At 36.1% G+C, this 22,312-nt stretch overlaps 1 protein-coding gene across 1 annotated transcript in view; it reads right to left on the bottom strand.

Annotated features, from left to right (window-relative positions):
* The window catches only part of LOC150105050 (single-stranded DNA-binding protein, mitochondrial-like), an 89,013-nt gene extending 72,008 nt beyond the window's left edge, over positions 1–17,005 (bottom strand). Inside the window, exon 1 of the mRNA XM_090396115.1 lies at positions 16,830–17,005. The gene's annotated coding sequence lies outside the window, so the exon portion shown is untranslated. The remainder of the gene's footprint in view (positions 1–16,829) is intronic.
* Positions 17,006–22,312: the final 5,307 nt, after the last annotated feature.

The raw sequence follows: 22,312 nt of genomic DNA, 5'->3' as shown, positions 1-22,312 counted from the left end.
GGAATAATCCTTTCTCTCCTTCAACATGAATTGACTCTTCTTGGCAATCTGCCAGTCAGGCTTCTCGCATCTGTGGTCGGACATTACATAAGAGGTTTGAATATTATATTTTCTTAGCGACTAAACACTAAAAGAATTATTTGAAACTTTAATAAAGTTGTGGTTCGAAATCGATTTGTAAAATGGATTACTCTTCTGCCAGAAATGGTAGAATCCCAGTTCCAATTTTTAAGGGAACCTTTCATAGTACTACAGGTGGTATGAGATTTGCCTTGCCAAATTTCAGAAGATGCGAAAAGTAAGCCTTGCTTGCCAATCTTTACTCTGTTTTAGCGATGGATATTGATTATCTTTTTTCTTAATAATTCTCAATACCACATGGACGTTTATGATTTCTCTCATTCATATCATTAGTATTTCAATCATAATTTTCAATATTTCCAAAAAAAAAAAAAGTATCTGTATAATTGTGTTTTTTTGAATACCAATAGCTTATGAATAAAAATATTTTATACAAAATAATTTGTTAACCTTAAGAATAATTTAAAATTTTATAAATTTAAAAATTATTTAAATAATCTTAAAACACTTATTGTCTGGTAAAATATCGTAATTTTACCGGATAACTAATGGATTTATTCATCTAAGAATCTCAGGAGCAATGTGTGGGAGATTCAAGATGGCGGAAGACGAATACCGGCATGATGGTTGTTGTTGCGAAGAATGTTTTTGATTTTAGTGGTGATTAGTGAGTTTTAGATTTTGCGAATCTTCTTTGATAGCTGAATACAAGGTAAGACTTTGACTTTTGATGTAATTTTCCAGTCCTTGCAGTTCTCTTTGCCATTATAAATATTTTTCAGGTAATTATATTTGAATACTTTTAAACATGAACAATTTAAGTCCCCACGACTTTGTCCAATCTCTGGATAAGAAGCTGGCGCTCGACCTCCTGAAAAAACTGTTGAAGAAATTTGAGGTAGAGTGGCCAGGGTTTCTAAACCTATATTCAGTGACGGACGACTCCACAGAAGGGGACAACTCAACACCAGGGGAAGAAGAACCTAATAATCTCTGCTCCCACACCAAAAGACGATACTGAAACTCACGCTCGAAAAAAGCGAAAAACAGCGGAGACTCAGATAAACGAGGGGATGGAAGAAGATTCCCCCAACACTGACCTCCCCACACCCAACAATGAAAAAGTTCCTCTAACTGTATTACGGGAAAAAGAACGATGGACGGCCCTCAGGCCTATTATTCAAAACCACCAAATTGCCTATTCAAGGGCAAAAAACGTAGGCGACGGAGTTAAAATCCAGCCTGCCACAGTAGACGACTACAGACACCTCACAGAAACCATGGATGAGTTAGATATTAAATACCATACTTACTCTCTGAAGTCGGAGAAAAATCTAAACGTTGTACTCAGGGGAGTAACAGAAAACATCTGCACAGATGAAATAACTGAAGATCTCCGCCTCCCGATCTCCCACCTGTCAAAGTCAGTAGAATGTTACGGGCCGACAAGAGTCCAATGCCACTAGTACTCGTAGAGATACTCAACATACACAAGAACATATATAACAACAAAGATCTGTGGTCTGAAAATCACAACCGAACCACTAAGGAAAAGAGCCTCGTCGGGCCGGTGCCACAGATGTCAGAAGTACAGACACGCACAGAAACTCTGCAGAGCAGACTACAAATGCCTCAAATGTGGGAAAAAACCACCCCACAGCAACCTGCTCAAAATTCAGGACCTCACCAGCCAAATGCGCGAACTGCGGGGGCCCCCACCCGGCAAACTACAGAGGTCACTACCCTAAGAATAAAACAGACAACAAAAGGAAACAGATCTCTCAACCCTGTCCACAGGGGTAGACGGCTCCCCAGTTGCCTGCCACCCAAAAAAAGACAATAAACTACCAGCTCTCACAAATGGAAAATACCAACAGTCTGGAAAGCCACCGTCGAAGCAGAACATACGCTGAAGTAGCCCGCTCATCCAAAGAAATCCAGCAGGACCAAATTGTTCCGAACATGACAACAGTCATCACAACCTCATTGGCAAACATGGTTCAAGACTTCAGTAAGTCGAACCCTTCACCAAACTCCACAAAAATATTTCTAAAAGAAACTCAAACCATCTTATCAATGCTTGTTAATGAACAAAACTGGATTACTCTCAGACTCACTACAGATCGCCGCTTGGAACGCCAATGGCCTAAACAACAAGACACTAGAGTTTCAAGAATTCTCTCTCAGATATCATCTGAGACATCATCCTAATTAATGAAACTCATCTGAGACCTGCAGACAATCCAAAACTGAGAGGCCACACACTATATAGAAATGACCAACTGGACTACAGAGGCGGTGGTACAGCCATATTTATCAGGAACTGCATCAGCACAATGGAATACTCACCCCCCCCACAACCTCCAACCTAGAACTCACCAGTGTCGAAGTCCACACAAACTCAACTGGAAGACTTAAAATCTACTCCGCCTACAACTCCCCCGCTAAGACCCTGCTATTTTCTGACTTGAATGCTGTCCTAGGCGTAAATGAATCCATCATCGTCGCTGGGGACTTAAACTCCAAACATCCCTCCTGGAACAGCAGAACCACAAATAAAAATGGCCGTATCCTCTTCAGCTACACAGAATTAAACAACGTTGTGGTAACAGGATCCACCGAACCAACCCACCACAGCCCAACTGTCACAGCCGACATCCTAGACATCGTCATCCTACACGACATCAAATACCAGCAGAGCATTCAAGCACTGAACGAATTATCATTAGACCACAACCCAATCCTACTTCACTTAGGGAACAAAGACAAAAACTTATCACCTCCCCCAAAAACCCCCATTGCCTGGGAGAAACCTAGGAAAGTGCTACCAGAGCACATTGGTCCGGTTCCCCATATAAAAGCGAAGGAAGAAATAGACACGGCAATAAAGAACCTTACCAATCAAATCAATAAAGCCATAACAGCAGCCACAGTATCCACGATTACCCACAAACAAAACCATCTTCCAGAAGAAATCATGGACTTGATAAGGGAAAAAACAGACAAGGAAAAAGATATCACAACACTCATGCTCCCCAGGACAAAACAGCCCTCAACAGATTAAACAAAGCTGTCCGAGAAGCTCACAGAACCACAGGAATCAACAATGGGACAACAAGCTCACCTCCATCTCCACAGCAGATCATTCTATATCGAATTTCCTAAACAACCTCAGGAACAAGCGCAAATCCCTCCCCCCACCTCTGCAAGCAGAACAGCACCTTGCATACACAGATGCTGACAAAGCCGAAGCCATAGCAAGAAACCTAGAGAAATAATGCAGTCCTGCATATAAGAACCTAAACATCAGCCATGTATACAAGATCCATCGTAAAGTGGGGTTCACAGTAAATCGTGCCGATGACAATCCAAGCCCTATAATGCCTACCTCACCTACCGAAATAATCGGCATCATCAACGATCTCAAGATCAAAAAAGTCCCAGGTCCTGACGGCATCACTAACCAAGTCATCAAGCCGCTACCACGCAAACCCATAGTACATCTGGCAAACATCATAAACTCCATCCTCAAATGGCAGCACTTCCTCCAATCATGGAAAATAGCTGACATCATCCCAATTCACAAACCGGGCAAAGACCAACACTTACCTGAAAATTACCGTCCCATCAACCTGCTATCCAACTTAGGGAAAATAGCAGAGAAAATCATCCTCATCAGACTCCAAGATCATGTCAACCAACTAAATATAATTCCACAAGAACAATTTGGCTTCCGTCAAAATCACAGCACCACCCAACAAATCCATAGACTGGTAGAATACATCACCACAGGATTTAATTGGAATCAACACGCTGGAGCCGTCTTCCTAGACATTTCCAAAGCCTTCGATAAGATCTGGCACCAAGGCCTCCTCTACAAACTTATCATCGCTAACCTTCCACTAAACATGATACACCTGATCAAATCATACCTCTCAAACAGGAGGATGCAAGTCAAAATCAATGAAATAGTCTCAACCCAACGAAAATCTTCGCTGGAGTTCCTCAAGGATCACTGCTAGCCCCGATCCTGTTCAACATCTATATGGCAGACATCCCTCAAAATCCTCTCACATCCACCATCGCCCTTTATGCAGATGACACGGCTATACTAGCCAGATCCCGCCAACGACATCTCGTAACAAAAAACTACAAGACACCATCCTGAATCTAGAAAAATGGTTTACAGACTGGCGACTACAATTAAACCCCCAGAAAAGCACAACGATGCTCTCCACAAGAAGACGAGCATCCCCCAAAGGAGATATAACCCTGTTCAACTCTAAAATTCCCTGGAAAACTGAAGCTAAATATCTCGGAATACTTCTCGATAAACGATTATGCTTCAACAGCCACATCAAGAGCACATGCACCAAAGCTTCAAAAGTTATCGTCCAGCTATACCTCTTGATCAACAGACACAGCAAACTAAGAAACAAAATTCTACTGTACAAGACAGTGAGTCGTCCCACAATTATATACGCCTCCCCAGCCTGGAGCCATACCTCCAAGACAAACATCCTCAAGCTACAAAGACTACAGAACAAGTGTCTGCGAATGATACTTTACGCCCCGTGGTTTATCAGGAAAGCCCAGATCCACCGGGACATAAATATCCCTTACATCTCTCCACTACTACGCTCCCTAGCAGAAAAATTCTTTATGAAGACATCTACGCATCCAAACCAACTAATACAACAAGCCGGAAATTATGACGGTAATGACCACTGGAAACATAAAAGACCGAAAACTATCCTAACACTCAACGACGAATAACCACTTCTGCCCACTCAGGGCGAACTAAAATAGCTCACAAATCTCTCCCATCACTGCTCCCGAAACAGACAACAGGGAATATGAAAAGCGTCAAGCTTCACCTTCTGCGCCATATATGTCCTGCGTCCTGCGGGAGCAATGTGTTTTACTATGCTGAGAGCAGGTTTTTTTTTTTTTAATAAAAAAAAGGGGGAGGAAGTAATAATGATAATTCAGGTTATAATTTGAATGAGTTATTTAGGCGAAGTAACCTAGTTTATCTGTGATATCCTCGCGAGATCGGTTAAAAAAATTCTCCCGTCATGAAATATCACTCTCACTCATAATCTTTAAAAGCAATCCCAGACTGTTCAATAAAAACATTGATACACTTTAATGCACTGACGATATATGGCTATTCTATACTGTATTTGTGATGTCTTTGCATCAAATTGAATAATAGAAAATAGCAGTAAATACTTTATTTATTATGTTTAGCGAAAGATTCACTCAATGAATGAGATAAAAGACAGAAAGCAAAAAAAAAAAAAAAACAGTACAGAAGTAACCAATTTATTCAGATATGACTAGTTTAATTGCATAAGATTTCGGGTATGAGAGAAGCAATTAATAGCCAAACAGACAGTCAGAAAGTAGCATCTCTACTACACGTATATAATTATTATATAGTATTCGAAATTTAAAGATTTAAATTATATGTGAACGCTGCGTGTTGGTCTACTCTCTTTTGGGTTCTTAGCTGGCCATAGCTAGGAAGCATTCAGATAAATGCTTCCTAGCTAATGATTCAAATGAATGCTAGAAATTAAGTAAAATGCATATTCTACTGTCTAGGATTTAATAACATTTCCAAAGATTTCCAGATTTTTCTTTATATTTTGTCATAACACCTGTTTAAGATTTCGAATTCATTCCACAGAACTCCATATCTGACAATACATGAGATGGGAGAGAGATGGCCTCGTCACTTCTCTGGTATTCTGCATCTCTAACATGCTGCTTCATGCATTATGCAATAGTTCTCTTAGTTTTATATAGATTTCGTGGTATGGTATCCTGCAGTCATATCATAGTCGATCAACTGGATATTTCAGGGGCTGAATCTGAGTTTAACTGATCAAAATAGTGATCTTATATTGATATTATATTATATTATAACCTGAAAATTAAGGTAAAACTGAAGTACAATTATTTTTACGGTTATTTTTCCTGTTTTCGTTTAGTAGTGCCCCTTTTTTAATGTCATTGGCTTTTTTACTCATTCTTTGGGCACTGCAGATGTATTTTAGAGAAAATATATGTAGCATAATAGAAGTTGGATGTTGTTGCCTGTCTTCTTTCTGCGATGTGCATACTTCTGCTGTTATCGCGTTAAAAGGGAAGTAAGGGTAGGCACTGTTGGAGAATTAATTTGAAAAAACCCTGTTTTTTTTATATAATATATATATATATATATATATATATATTATTTTTAAGAGTGGGCAAAGCGCTTTTTTGTAGGGTGGGAAAAGAGATGAAAGAGGGGGCTTAAAATAGAAACTGTTTTTTTGAGGGAGGGGGAAGAGTTTATGGGAAAAGGGGGCTGGGGGGAGAGTTAACGTGGTGCGAGCCGTTTCGACCGTGTGTGTGTGTCGTCGTCGTCTCTGAACTCATGAAGGAAGTGGATGCCATGTAATGTCGGCTTGGTGTTTCTGCCTTTGAAGTGCTCGTGTTATCGCCTATTGGTCGGGGTTGTGACCTGATTTTTATGTTATGGAGCTTCGAACATTATGTAGGATCGGTGGATGTTGATTGAGTTCTCGTCACATTTTATGGCTATCGTTTCCGATATTCTAAGCATTGTTTCGTTGTCTTGTCTGTCTATTGTCTAAAATAAAATAAATGTCTAAAAATAAAAATAATAGATTTTAAGAGGTAACATGGGAGTTTTCCCAGAAATAATACTCAAGTATAATATTTAAAAATGGGGGGATAGATAGAAAGAAAAAGAAACGTCAACAACAACAACAAAAGGGAGTTCTATAGTAGTCTTTGTATTAGGAATCAATCTGTTAAGATAAGTTGTTTTGAATAATTGCTTTTATTCAAAATATTTTACCTGATGAAGTACGCCATACAGCTTAGAAAACTAATAGAATTGGACATTTTTTTCCCCTCTTCTGATTCACACCAGAAATAATATCATGAGGAAAAGAGTTTAAAAAAAAAAAAAAAGAAAAAAAGAAACTCCCAAAAAGTTGAAAAATTCTAACATTTATTATCATTAAAAATGTCTTTAAAATTAATTTTGCGATTATCTTATATTTGAGCAAAATATGTACATTGTTTGCAGGCTCTTGGAATGGTACTACCACTGTAGATATGCGCTAAAAATAAATATGAAAATGTCTGAAATGGGATGATATTACAATTATATTGTAATATCATCCTGTCAGAAAACACGATTTAAGGATTCAATACGATCTTGTACTTGACAAGAGATTAATACTCATTATGAGCACCAGCCTCTTTCCGACCAACCATTCAGTCTGTTGGCAGTAAGTATGCCTAAGGTATGTTTAATGGGAATGAAAGGACCCAGTGATGCCCATGAATTCAATTCCCATATCAGGATATTCTTTCGGATAGGGTATTGTCCTACATGGAAATAATGTGGCCTGTTGGATCCGGACTCTTTCAGATAGGCATACTGTCATAAGGCTCATATTGTTCAAAAAGCACATTCCATTTGTTCCCCTTGGTCACCTAATTCTCCTGATTTGAATCCCATTGAACATTTATGGAATGCAACATTGGGGTTGATGCCACTGCGTTGCTCTTCGATGACCTTCAGGACGTTATTCTGTCCAATTCGACATCACCATCTGCGGTCTAGTGGAGTCAATGCCAAGATGGGTGCAAGAGATTATCTCGGCCAAAGAAGGCCTAACATGTTAATAGGTGGGTGGTCATAATGTTGACTCGAGTGTATTAAAAAAAGTGTAAACAAAGTTTGACGTGAAGTATCTTTGCGGCTAAGCTACTTGTATAGAGAAGCTGTTGCTTTATATTAATTGCCTCAGTATTCCCCCCCCCCCACTACAAAGTACCCTTCTCCTGTCGTATGTATGATCTATGCAGTATGGGAAGGGTCATAACCCAGATCGGGTATTGATTTAATGATTCAATATACATTACAATAAAACACAATTAAATAATATATAGGAGTGCTTGGTGTTATTCATTCGTAGAAACAATTCGATTTAAATATTTTTATCTATAAGTGTTTAATTTCTAATAAAATATGTTTAAAATAAATTATTAGAAGTAACTTATTGAAAATATTATTGTTAAAGAAAAACTATTTCATAATAACTCAGATTTTATTAGTACACCTATTTGATTATTAGATCATATTCCTATAAGTTGCTATACACGCTATGTTCATCACTTCTATTCTTTGGAACATTCTTTCTTTATCAATCTCTTAAACGCAATGTCTTTTAGGCATTGCTATGAAATTATAATACAAAAACAGGGCTAATTATGAAATTATAATACAAAAACATATGCAATTATAATATAATACAAAAACAGGGCTAATAATATAATATCAGAATTTTATGTTATATTTTATAGCTGGTTTAGCATTAAGATCGTTGAGATCGGGGATATTAGCTGGTCTCGCACTTCGCAAATATTTATCAGCTGGTCTTGCACTTCTCTAATTTTTTTTTTTTTGTTTGTTTTAATTGCCTATAAAATCAGAATTTTATTTTATATTTTAGCATTAAAACATTGTTGAGATAGGGGATATTAGCTGGTCTTGAACTTCGCTAATATTTTTTTTTTTTGTTTGTTTGTTTTAATTGCCCCCTCTCAGTTTGTTAATATTTTATCAGAATTGTTATTTTATATTTTATTTTATAGCTGGTTTAGCATTGAAACATAGTTGAGATCGGAGATATTAGCTGGTCTTGGATTTCGCAGTCGGTTTGTGTTTTTTTTTTTTTAATTGTCCCCTCTCAATTTATTAATACAGCGCATTGTTTTTCGAATGAAACTTTCCCCCATTCTCTTAAATACTGACCGGTATTATTATTATTCCTGATACCTCCAAGGAGTCCGAAGACTCATCGCGGGATGTAAGTATATTAGCTGGTCTTGGACTTCGCAAAAGACTGTTTGTGTTTTTTTTTTCCTAACTTTTTTTTAACTTTAGTCTTACACTATCCTTACTTCTTTAGAGTTAGGCAAACATTTTGCTGGTCGCCAGTTAAGTAGACGATGGATCTTTATCGTAAACTATATCGTTCGGCAATTTCGTTCTTTTGTTTTGTTTGTTTCGTTTACGATTCACATATCTCTCTAGCTAGGCACCTAGCCAATGTATATACTCATTAACGACAACTAAAAATGCGTATTTTTAAACCGAGGCTAAACGACTATTAGCACAGAGCTTGAACCACCTTTGCCAAGAGTTGCCTCGATATGTACTGTTTAGAGTACTGAATTAATCCCTCTCCCTCCACCCACACATTTATTTATTTATTCACGGCGCTTAACGGGCCCTTTTAAGCACCCGAACCGTCCAGGTGCAGGTGTGTCATGGTTAGAATTAAGAAAGAAGACCGATTTGCTAATGAATTTATTGCATGCTTCAGCATAGGCTGAGTATGCAGCTGGCGTTCTTGATGTAAATCCCCCCCACCACCACCACACACACACTCTCGTTAAAGCTGTTTAGATCAAATTAGCAGAAGAAATATTGAGACCATGGAAAGTCCGGATATAGTCCCACTTGCAAGATACCAAAGGACTCATGATAGGGAGTTGTTATAGAAAGGACGTTCTATGAGAAGACTAGCGAAGATCGAGAACTTAGTTACCGAGTATAGAGATGATCTCTAAGATATATCTGGAAAGAGACAGGTTAAAAAGAGATCAACAGATTGGGAGACTAAAGAGGATTAACACAGACAAGAATTCGGATTAGCAGATGTACTATTGGTGTTAGATCACTGCTTATAGGAAAGACTTCCACATCTCTACCAACTTGATCGGTGATGTTGGAAACGAGACGCGGTGTGGACGTTATGGTAACTCAGGAAGATGACATTAATATTCGGACAGCTGAATTGCAGGTGATAGAGCTTTATGGAAAGGAAAATGAAGAGGTCAGAGTGGTTGGCGGAATTTGGAGACCGAATTCAACAAATGGGTTTTAATAAATGAGGCAAGGACACATGATGAAAGAGGAGGTTAAAAGCAGTAGAATTTAATTAGCCAATGTCTGCAAGCAATGTCACATCTCACAAAGGTACAGGTGCAACCATTGTGGTGAAAGGAAAAAACCCAGAGAAAGACCAAGAACGAGGTATACTGATCCAGTTTTATGTGCTGACTTGGAATACGGAGCATAAGATGTGACCGCATTGTCGTCCTGGCAGACTAATTTGGTTGAAAACTGTAGATAGGAAGCTCATAATGATGTAATCTTTCATGTATTTATATGTGCGTGTAAAACCAAGAATAAAATTTCTTTGGTACCTTGGTACTTTTCTATATATATATATATGTAGAAAGTTTTTTACCTTGGGTATAATATATGTTAAAGATACCAAGTTATTTTAAATATAACCGGTTTTTTTTTTTTACTCCATTTCCCAAATAAGCAAACAGACATACAAGTCAAGTTTGTGCCTGCAAGTGTTGCAAGTCTAGCTGACCCTGCACGTAGTGCAAGTCCAAGGCAACTCGTGGTAAAGGTAGAATAAGCTCTGATCACTATTCTTAATATTTACCATTAATGTACATCATTATCATCATTATTTCATCATTAAGGTGGAATAAGCTCTGATCACTATTCTTAATGTTTACCCTTAATGATGAAATAATAATGATAATGATGTACATTAATGGTAAATATTAAGAATAGTGATCAGATCTTATTCTACCTTTACCACGAGTTGCCTTGGACTTGCACTACGTGCAGGGTCAGCTAGACTTGCAACACTTGCAGGCGCAAACTTGACTGACTTGTCTGTTTGTTTACTTGGGAAATGGAGTAAAAAAAAACAGCTTTATATTTAAAATAACTTGGTATCTTTAACATATATATATGAAGATATTCCATAGTTAGCGGATTTGAGATTTGTATAGAATTAGCAGCAGTGTGAAGTAGCGTCTTGAACGAAAAACTGAGTTTTTTGGCGGGTGCAGAAGCTCTGACTGAGATGTTTGTGTCAGGAAAGGTTGGGAGTGTAGGTCAGTCCAAGAAGGGAAGCTGATCATGCTTGGATATCTGAGTATTAGTGAAAATTGGGGGAATGGACGTAAGCTCTTTCTCGCGAGAGATCAGAAAGGACTAAGTTTTGGTGGCACTGAAGTCTACAAGGTTGTCCTTACCTGATAGAAATATAGAGAGGAGAACAGATTTCAGGACATTCGTCATGGTGGATGTTTCGACAATTAGTCACTACAAGAGTGTCAAATGAAAAGGAGGAATAGAGTATACTGTCATCTGCGAAGCTATGAATAGCATTTGAAATTTGTGAAAACAGATCATTTATATACAGGAAGAAGAGAGGGACGGAAAGTACAGAATCCCGGAAACTCCTGCATTGGTTGGGAAATCTGAGGAGAGTAGACCTTCCACCATGACTCGTGGTGAGTAAACAGAAAAAAAAGTTGGCGATCCATTTGCGAAGGGTGGAAAGCAGATTACAGATTTAGCAGTTTGCTAAGTTGAAGCTGTACCAAATCCCATCAGATGTTTCTGAAATATCGAGAGCTATCATGTGAGTTTCTTCGAATTTTTCCACGACCTGAGTCCAGAGGTGGATGGCGAATCGAGAGTGGTGAAATTCATACTGCACGTCTTTAATCGGTTGGTAGGTCTCCAGGTAATGCAGAAGTTTGCTATTGATGATCTTCTCCATAATTTTTGAGAGAATTCAAGTTAGAGCACTTGGACGGTGTCACTTCATTTTATGCAGAATGAAAACGAATATCGTATTAAGAAGAAAAAATCTATGGAAGTTTTACAAAATTAAGTACATCAGCTTTTACAGGCGACTGTATGCTCACCTCAATATTATTTTAGAAAAAAATATAATAATTCGAAAACAAGACCCAAACTTTAAAGATTCAGTGATAAACTCTGAAGAAAACACTAATTAATTTAGATATGGAAACCTGTGATGTCGTCTGCAAGGATTGAAAAATCAGAACTGCATGGCGGATACATAACTGTAAGAAGAAAAACATTCCTGGCCTAGAAAAGAAAAAAAGCGTACGGAAAGTTTCCTAACAGGTACGATGCCTGATAGGAACTTTAAAAAAGAAAAGCGCGTCAAGCTACGTGTAAATTTAGTTAAACAGAACTCATCCGAAGACTTTAGTAGTAAGAATACATGAGATAAATATTAAGTGTCAAAACGTTTTGGAAATTATTGTGAAATCTTAAAAATAGGGGAACGAGAAGTACCGTCGACAGGGTATAGCATAGAGGCAGCCTGCCTCAAGCGCCGCTTCATTAAGGGCGCTCGTTCAGCCATATTGCGGTACGCGCCGTATTAGGGTAACAAGATATGTTATAACATCTGATGTCGGTCTGACTCCACTGACGAGACCTCAATAAAGGTCGAAACCGGTCTGGGTAGTGACCATTAACTTTAAGGCATAGCATCATACATCTCCACAAGGGATGTATGATGCTATGCATTAGAGGAAAATGCATATTTTGTGACAATGAAAATGTGCTTTGCATTAGAGGAAAATACCAAGAAAAGTGATCGGATCTTACCTTACTTATTCAATATCCACTTACAAATTAAGTGGATATTGAATCCAACATTATTTCATAGCCGAATAGTCAAGTTTGCGCCTGCACATAGTGCAAGTCTGAGGTTACTCCACCTTTGCAACGAGTTGCCTCAGACTTGCACTATGTGCAGGCGCAAACTTGACTATTCGGCTATGAAATAATGTTGGATTCAATATCCACTTAATTTGTAATCATATTAAGTGGATATTGATTAAGTATTATATTTGCAGTGTTTTTTCTTTATGTTTTATTGCATTTTAGCAATAAAACAAAAAAAAAAAAAGCAAAGATCTGTATGCCCACTTTACAGATCTTCGCTTGGATACTTGCCAAGAATAGTCGATTCATGCTGAAGGGGAGAAAGAAATGAAAGACGTACGAATTGGTCGCTAACACGCGAAATAACGTGCTTTATAGGTAAAATTTTCCAACTGTTATACAAGCAACATAGTTAACTACAATGATCATAAAAGAGAAGTTAATTTTCCGGTATGTAATAATAAACAACTCATCCCAGAAGATGGATTGATTATCGGAATGGATGCACAGAAGGGGCTCGAATCTGTGGGCGTACTATACTAGTAATGAATGTACCGTATCTCTCAGATATGGAGCTTCCTAAACTGCAAAATTACCGCCGCGATCTCCCGAGTGATATATTAGTAAATTAGCATAATAAAAATGATCCTGAAGAACATCCCCCCCCCACACACACACTTCTTAGGACACCTTATTGCACAGATGCAATTAAAACTGTTATATTGTACCACTAAAACATACACCGGCATTGTCAATGCACACCGTATTTAGTGAAAAATTAGAGTATTTAGTGTAATTAGAAAGAACTGGGCTAAAAAATGACTATATATATGAATCTCCTTCCTCAATAGACACCATGCTCCCTAGTCGTAAACCGAACAAAGCTGCTTTTATTGTAAAGCTAAAGTCCTGCACAAGGTGCAACTCAACAGAGACACATTCTAGAGTGAAAGTGTTAATATATATACACGAAAGTAATTTAAAAGTCTAAAAATAGATCTAAAATTTTATATAGCAAATATCTTAACAACAGACTTTGTGAAAAGGCACATCTCGTTAAATAACAAAGCTTAAAGATAAAAAATATTACATATTTATAAATGTACAGCCTCGATTAATGCTCCCCTGATTAGAACGCTTTCGATTAGTGCGTCATTTTTTTTTCGATACTCAAATTCGATTCGTGAGCCTATATACATCTCAAAAATAAATGCTACAGATTTTAAAAATTTTCTGGCTAACTATTTTAAAAAATCACTCCCTAGAATGAAATAATTTAGTTACCGATTTAAAATATTTTACAAAGTTATTTTTAATGGCATACTATACTACTTCCATGTATAGTATGTTCCAAATTTTTACCGCCAAAATTTATGTCGTATGCTATAATGCCCACAGATTCGAGACCCTTCGACACATGTCACAAAAAGTAGAATCCATTCCCATAATAGGGTAATCAATCCGTCTTCTGGGATGAGTTATTTACACGTCGGAAAATTAAGTTCTCTTTTATGATCATTGTAGTTTTTAAAGTGGGAACTATTTTGCTTGTATAACAGTTGAGAAATTTTATCTATGAAGCACGTGTTTCGCGTGTTGGCAACCAATTCGTACGTCCTTCATTTCTTTCTCCCCTTCAATGATAAACGTCCAAGAGTTAATTAAATCTCATTCTGAAGAATTGAGTGATTCTGACCTGCTAAATTTAGATGCACAGCGGGAAGATACCGAAGAATATGAAGAAAATTTAACCACTGATAGTCAGCCAAAAGAGATTTCACAGAAACAATTTGAAAATATTTTTCGTCCAATCGAAATTTTTAAGCAGCAATGCTTCGAGGCTGACCCTGAGGAAGAGAGAAGCAGTAAAATTTGCAGAAGAAGCAATAGGGCCATACCGTCGGTTGTATGAAAAAAGAGAAACAAAATGCCAGCCAAACTACGTTAGCTCAATTGTTTGTTAAGAAGCAGAATAATAAAATTTATATTCTGAAGATGTTTTATTGTCTTTCAGCTTCATGGTTTTCCTTTAACTAGGCCCTGAGATATACCTTAATTCTTTTATAAAAAAAATTAAGGTTCAAAAAAGAAATTTGTGGAACGAATTATACTTTTTCCTATAGGTTATTATATTCGATTAATGCGCCTGTTTTAAAGAACGCATTAGGCGCACTAATCGAGGGATTGCTGTACTGCACCATCCAACTATGTCATTCGCCACTGTTAATGAAGGTGCCCGTACTCCATCGTCTCTCAAAATAAAGCACTGGATTATTGTAATTGGATGAATCACCTTCTGTTAATGACTACAACTTAAAAATAATAACAATAAACGACGACATTATCTCGTATCAGCCCTTCATGGAGTTGAAAGACTCATTGCAGGATGTTTCTAAATATATATATATATATATATGTAAAAAAATAATAATAATAATAAATAGCAACTGGGCTTTGGTAGATGATAATTGAACTAAAACGCGCTATGCATTTTTAACAGGATTCAAACAAAGAACTTTCCAAACACGGGGCATCGTCCATACCGATTGAGCTACGAAAGCTCAATCGGTATGGACGATTGAGCTTTCGTATATAAAACTTCGCCTTATGCAAGCATGATTCGAGGAGAATATCCAAGTACTCAGTATACTCCTCTGACCGCACTTATTCTTCTGATTTAAATCTATCTAACATTTCTGGGATCATGTGGAATGCAGCATCCATCATCGATGCCAGTGCCTAGCTCAGTCGCTAACCTCCGTAACATTATTCTATTTCAGGGATCGGCAAACTTTTTAGACCATCGACCCTTCATGGAATTCTTGATCCCTCATCAATCCCCATCATGTTAAATAAATGAATATATGTTAAAGATACCAAGAAATTTTATACTTGGTTTTAATCCTTTTCCCAAGTGCCACACTGGACGACTAAAGACAATCACAAATATCCATACCCACAATGGGATCCGAACCAGCTAACTACTCGACTAACTAGACCAGTATTTTATTTTCGCTTTATTTATATATATATCGCTTTTTTTTATAAAATTTTTCTTTTATTTTTTGACGAGAGGTATACATTTTTTTGCATAGTAAAATATACATAAATAATTCCCAATCATCTTCGGAATTATTTCGTTAATCCTACGTTCATTACGTGAGTTTTTTTTGTTTTTTTTTTTAATTAGGATCTCTTCTACCCTATCAATAACAAGATACTAGCATATGCGAGATTTTTTTTTTTTTTTTCAGAGATCAATGGACGCAGTGCACTGCGTCCGTTGATCTCTGAAAAAAATATTCTTATATAAATATTTATATCATCATCATCATGCGTATCAAGGATTTAGGCCCAGCATGGCCTGTTCCGGCCTTAGAAGTCATCGTTGAAGAGGACGTCCTGGTTTTCTTTTTCCTAACGGCTTGTACTTTAAGGCTTATATAAATTTATATATTAATCTTATATAAATTTATATAAGAATATTTTCATTCTAATATAAATAAAATGCTATCCAAAAATTTGCAATTGACATACTATGTGAACTTTGCGAAAAACAAAGGTACCCAAGTATTAAATGCTTCTGCAAACACGGGGTTAGAAAATATTAACTTGCTTTTGTTAAATCAAATAGTAATGTTTTATAAAATATATACATATTACGCTGATATTAAGTTCTCTGAAAACAGTTAGTAAAGTAATTGAAGTTTATAGTTATGCCATATAATAGATAGTTTTCTTGTTTTCAGATGATTCTTCCAAGTTTCTTGGAATTTGATGATTTAGCTCCTGTTAAAGAGTAATAATAGATAAAATACCAGAATAATTTAATACCCATTGTATAATTTTACATAGGGCTGTAATATCGATAACAGCAACATAATATTTATTAACACTGTTGTATACATTTATTTATTACGAATGGAATGGTTATGAGAAATGGAAAATATGAATTAGATAAGCTATAAATGTGAATGTAATAAACCAGTCCACATACGGGAACGGATAGTACTGAATTACCGGTATTGCCATTGTGCAGATTGGCTGGTTACCTAAATATGATTTACTTAATGAAATAATAAAGAGTCAAAAGGCTTCACTTCGTGAATTTAAATGATTTACTTACTATTCTTTTGATGAGCCAGTTGAAAAAGGATATCGAACAAGAGAATACAACACTTGCAATGTAGGTGAGTACTCGGAAGTAAAACCGGGATCAATCAATTCAGCTCTGAAAAATTATTATCACCATAATTTCATTTTTTACATGCAACGCTTCACAGCGTTATTCTCGAAATAGGAAACACGTTGCTCTCTTCGCAACGGCCGGAAGTAGCGAATAGCAAAGAAATTTCGCTCGACTAAATATATATACAAGAGATATATATAAAAATAAAAGGTATTATATAATATAATATATCAAATTGTTTTTAATATATTAAATATTTCTAAATATTATTTAAATATATAATATATAATAAAGGTTAAAAGATTATTTTATACATAAATATTATATTCATTTTAAATGTTTTAAAATTTTTTAACACATTTAAAACTGAGCTCAGTTTACTATCCTGTATAAAAGCTCGTACATACTCAGTTGACGTGCATTTGTTATTCACATTTTTTCAATTTCTTTTAATTTTTTGCTCTATAGCTTAAGACAACTTATGTATTACTTCTTAGATGAACAGTGTCTACGAAAGTCGGATAAAACAAGTCAAATGATTTAATACGTTCACCAATGGTTATAACAAACCGTCACCTGCTGTACCTGACATAAGTTGAACATGAGAATTTTTCCCACGTTGGCTTATGTGATATATACCTATATTCGTAACTTAGTACTGTAATAAAAATAATAAAAATAACAGTGAAGAAGAACGTCCCCCCCGTACTCTATTTCAAAATTAGAGTACTGCAGTTCTACCTTATCCACGGTCAACCCCGGCCCGAAATTATTAAATGAAAAATTCTAGAAATAAACAGTTAATATTACATCGGCAAAGTGGATATTAGATTCAACATTATTTCAAAACCGAATATTCGTAGAAAGTTTCGTTAAGTTGACCTGAGGGCTTATGAGAATGCAATCGTCGGCATTCCCGAGTTGCCTTTTAAAAACTCGGGATGCCGATTATAGTATTCTCATAAGCTCTCAGGTTAACTTACGAAACTTTCATAATTTCTACAAACATGGCTTTGAAATAATGTTGGATTACTTTGCCGATGTAATTTTCCATTGCCGAAATGAAGCCGTATGACTTTTAGTAATAGACAATTCGACTGCATCCAGAGGTAGTCCAACAACAGGGCAACTCTTTGCAAAGGTGGAGAAAGCTACACGCTTCTTGCAGCCATTCGGAAATCAGGAATATCAATTGGTCGCCGTTCTAAGTAGTTCTCGCTTATCAGATCACCTGTTACGATATCGCAGTGCTTGGGTTCAAGTAACCCTTTATTTTAGTTAATAATGGCTCCAAAGTGAAAGTGAAGTGATACTGGCAATTCGGATATGCCAGAGAGAATCCGCAGAGTGCTTCCTTTTAAGTAAAAAAGATGCAAGTTCTCGAATTTATAAAATAATAGATAAATCATAAAAAAACGTGTGCTGAGGTTGCTACGATTCCAATTCACATTCAGATAACTTATTACTTTTATAACAACATACTTTTATTTGTATGTTGTTATAATAATTATTCTATTTTATTATTAGTTATTGTTGTTAAGCTCTTACTGTACCTAATTTGTAAATTAAGCCTTACCATAGGTATTTATGTATAGGAAAAAACATAGTATATATAAGGTTTGGTGTTATCCGCGGTTTCAGGTATCCACGGGGTGTCTTGGAACCTACCCCGTGGATAAGGGAGTGTACTTCATGTTTTTGTTTTTGTTACATGTTTCCTTTTTAGGATTTTTCCTTTTTCTAAAGCGAAAAATCAACGACCGTGAGGCCTCTTTTACCGATTCTACCACTATGCACTCTATCTTTATATCTTTATTTCCTCTCCTACTATCTGCTGACTCTCAGCCTATCTTACTCTACAGGCCGATGATGAAGATTTGTTGAACTCATAAATTATTATTATAAGGGAGGCAGTGGCGCATTTAATCTTGGGGGGTGGGGGACGAGTTGAACGGATAAAAATATTTTTAATACAATGAGTTTGCATTAAAAATATTTTTATCCGTTCAACTAAAATTCGTTAAATTTTATTCATTAAATAAAATTCATTAGGTGATTATAAAAATTTATTTAAAGAATAAAATCCAGTTTTCTTTTTTTTTATATATATATAGAGCTCTTGAATTATTTCAGTCGTGGTTACATTAATCTCTCTGTGTATATACAACAAAGCCAGTCCGTTCAATCGTGATTGTGTCATGGTAGATCTTAAATAGGTTTTTAAAAGGCGTAAGTTAGAAAATGACTTTTCACTGACACATGTTGTTACCGGAAGCGTTGCAAATATTTTTAATAAGTTATAGATGTTAGGATACATCATTTTGTCACATTGAAACTGCATCAACGGCATTTTGCATGGAGCTATTGCAAACGGTTTTTCAAATTTCTTATACCACAAATTGAATACGGCGTTCAAAATTGCTGGATTTGTATAAGGCAAATCACAGCCATAAAATTCACACAACTGACGAAAATCTTCCATTGCACTTGCTGGTGGAGCATCTTTTCCATTTGGTAGAAGAGAAAAAAATATATTTCAAAATGTTGCGGTGCCGAGTGAAACGTTTCTGAAGTTGAGTCAATATTTGATCAATAAATGGAATGAAAATTTCTTCTGAAATACTCTTCTACAGAATCGGCTGGAACATTGGACCTTAATGTTTGTTTTGATGAAGTCCTTGGCTTTTTAATGTCAATATTAAAATTATTGGCTTTTATACATGCTTCATCGTAAATATCTTTAAATGAAAAATTTGGTGTTTCACGAACGGTATTTAATTGAGCCACAACATCATCAACAAAATTTAGGACAATTAAAAGGTCACTGTCAGATTTTTGCATTATTTTAGACAATCGCAAGAAATATTTTTTGCAAGCTAAATAATGACATTATAAAACCAAATTCACACAATGAATTATTCAAAAGTTTTGCGTTAGAGGACGAGTCTCTGTCTTCCCAAGAAATGATTGTTTCAAGACTATGAATCACTGCATCATATAATTCTACCATGGTCATGATGGCTTCATGGCGTTCCACCCACCTAGTCGGGCAAACTTGGCATAGTTTCTGTCTCTTAGTATCCGGTGTATATTTATCAATGTTGTTAACAAGGACGTCCTGTCTCTTAGGGGTATTGAAGAAATTGTGTGCCTGTTCAATTATGCCAATGCAATTTCTTATTTCAGTCAGAGATTCCAATTGCCAAATCCGAACTATGTGATGCACAATGAACATATAAAGCTTGTGGATATATAGCTGATATGTGAGATTGGACACCATTAAACGTTCCGCTCATTGATGCGGCACCGTCGTAACCTTGCCCACGTAAATATGACAAATCGATGCCATAATTATTTAATCTTTCTAATAAAATTTTGTCAGATAAGTTTTTTCCTGTAGTACGTGTTACAGGAACAAATTGTAAAAATTGTTCACAAACTTTGTTGTCATTTTCTTCGTCTATATACCTGGCACACAAACAAAGATGTTCAGTGGTAGAAATGTCACAAGTTTCATCGGCAAGAATTGAAAAACATTTCGCCGAATTAATTTTTTCGACCAAAAGGTTCGAAATGATTTCATGACATGCATTTATAATTTGATTTTGTATGTTCCAGCTAATGTAGGTAGCGTTTTTGGCAGAATGTTTAAAATGTTCAGCCAAGTTTTTGTCACCCGCATCGATTCTCGTTCTTAACAAAGTTCAAAAATTGTCTTCATTGGCGGTTGACTCCTGTTCAAATAAAAATTCTCCATAATCACGATAATCGGCTCTAATAGTTTCCGATTAACTGCTTGTGATGCACTATCTACATCAATTTGTCGATTGATTGGAATACATTTTCTATCTCGAATATTGTTTAGCCTTTCGTAAGTCATAACAGCCGTTATATGATATTTTGTTTTTTGATGATTATTAAATTTTTCAATGGCTTTCTTCCAATTATTATAGCCTTGCGTAACTAACTGCCCAGGTACTTCAGATTTAGATTTTCCAACATTAGCAGGTGCAAAAAACACATAATATTTACAGTACGCACTATTTTCAACTTGAGAGTACACAAGCCATGTAAATTTTAAAAAAAAAACATGTTTCTTTTCATCTCTGAACTCTTCAGAGATGGAAAGAAGTTTCAAGTTCAAGACATGCTTTTCAACACACCACTCAATGCAAAATAGCACAGAATACGAGCTTATCGCACACGACCTATGACTGAGCATCTGCAATGATTCGCTAATACATGATACCCATGATCCTCTCTGGCCCGGCTCAGACAACTATAGGACAGTGTTTCTCACTTTTTTTTTAAGACCAAGGAAAAGTAAAATGCCTAAAACAATTCTATGGACCACTAAGTTATGTATTTTTTTTAAAAAACGTATGTGAGGATTACCAACATTTGGGAAAAACTGTGCCATTTATAACATAATAAATCTAAAAGCATGTTTTGAATATATATGGAAACATAATTAACTTGGAAGTAAACGATTAAAAGTGTATCATCAACGAACAAAGTTTTAATTTTTATTAAACAAATAAATAATATGATAGAATTATTTACTATTTACTTTTAATGAGATGAATGGATATCTGGTTCAATATTGGTCAACTTCAATCGAAGATCGCCACACACGCTAAGACGAATTCTGTATTTTGTTTTTATTTGAAGAAGCGATGAAAATCCTTTCTCACAAAGATAGGTTGTAAAAAACTGCATGACGATTTTCGATGCTTCTTCAGATAATTTGGGAAATTCACTTCTCAGTTAAGGCGAGATCCAGAATCGAGCCAAAACACGATCACGGAATTGCATTTTAAGCCCACAGTCAGAGCTCAATTAGCTGTTCTTTTTTCGATAACGAAAGGTCGTTCTGGTGACTGCAAGCCTGAAATGGATCGTGAACCCACAGAAATTTCTTGTAAAAGTTATTTCCCAGGGGTTAAATTCTAAACTAATAAGTTTCGAGACCCTATACAAAATAACCAATTGCATTTATCTTTTGAATACTATCCGGGGAAGCTCCAAACCTCCCCGTCCCTTTCATCAAGCGTTCGTAATCAGGTTACTGTTGATATTGCTTTATATACACATTCAAAACTGTAAACAATTGTTGAATAATAACACAATAATGTAGACATAATTACCGTAAAGGGAGAAAAGTCACAAAATAGAAAAATGTTCCTACAAAATAACAATTGTGTTTACCTTTGAATGAGATCCACTGATCGAGTGTTCAGCAAATCTTTCCTTTCGTTCAGCGTATTAATATTATCACATTGCAACTGATGGGAATTCTGTATTTCTGTGGATTTGTTACAGACCTCTTTCTCTTCAGAAACTACTCACAAACTGTCATTACAAACTCGTTTTGTATTATCACTGTCATCCAAGCTATTTTTCCATTTAAAGAAGGTACC

The sequence above is a fragment of the Typopeltis vanoorti genome, chromosome 7 (assembly GCF_054136105.1).
Source record: "Typopeltis vanoorti isolate ZY-2024b chromosome 7, IOZ_Tvanoo_1.0, whole genome shotgun sequence".
In the NCBI taxonomy this organism is placed as follows: Eukaryota; Metazoa; Arthropoda; class Arachnida; order Uropygi; family Thelyphonidae; genus Typopeltis; species Typopeltis vanoorti.
This window is presented reverse-complemented; position numbering and strand designations above follow the sequence as displayed.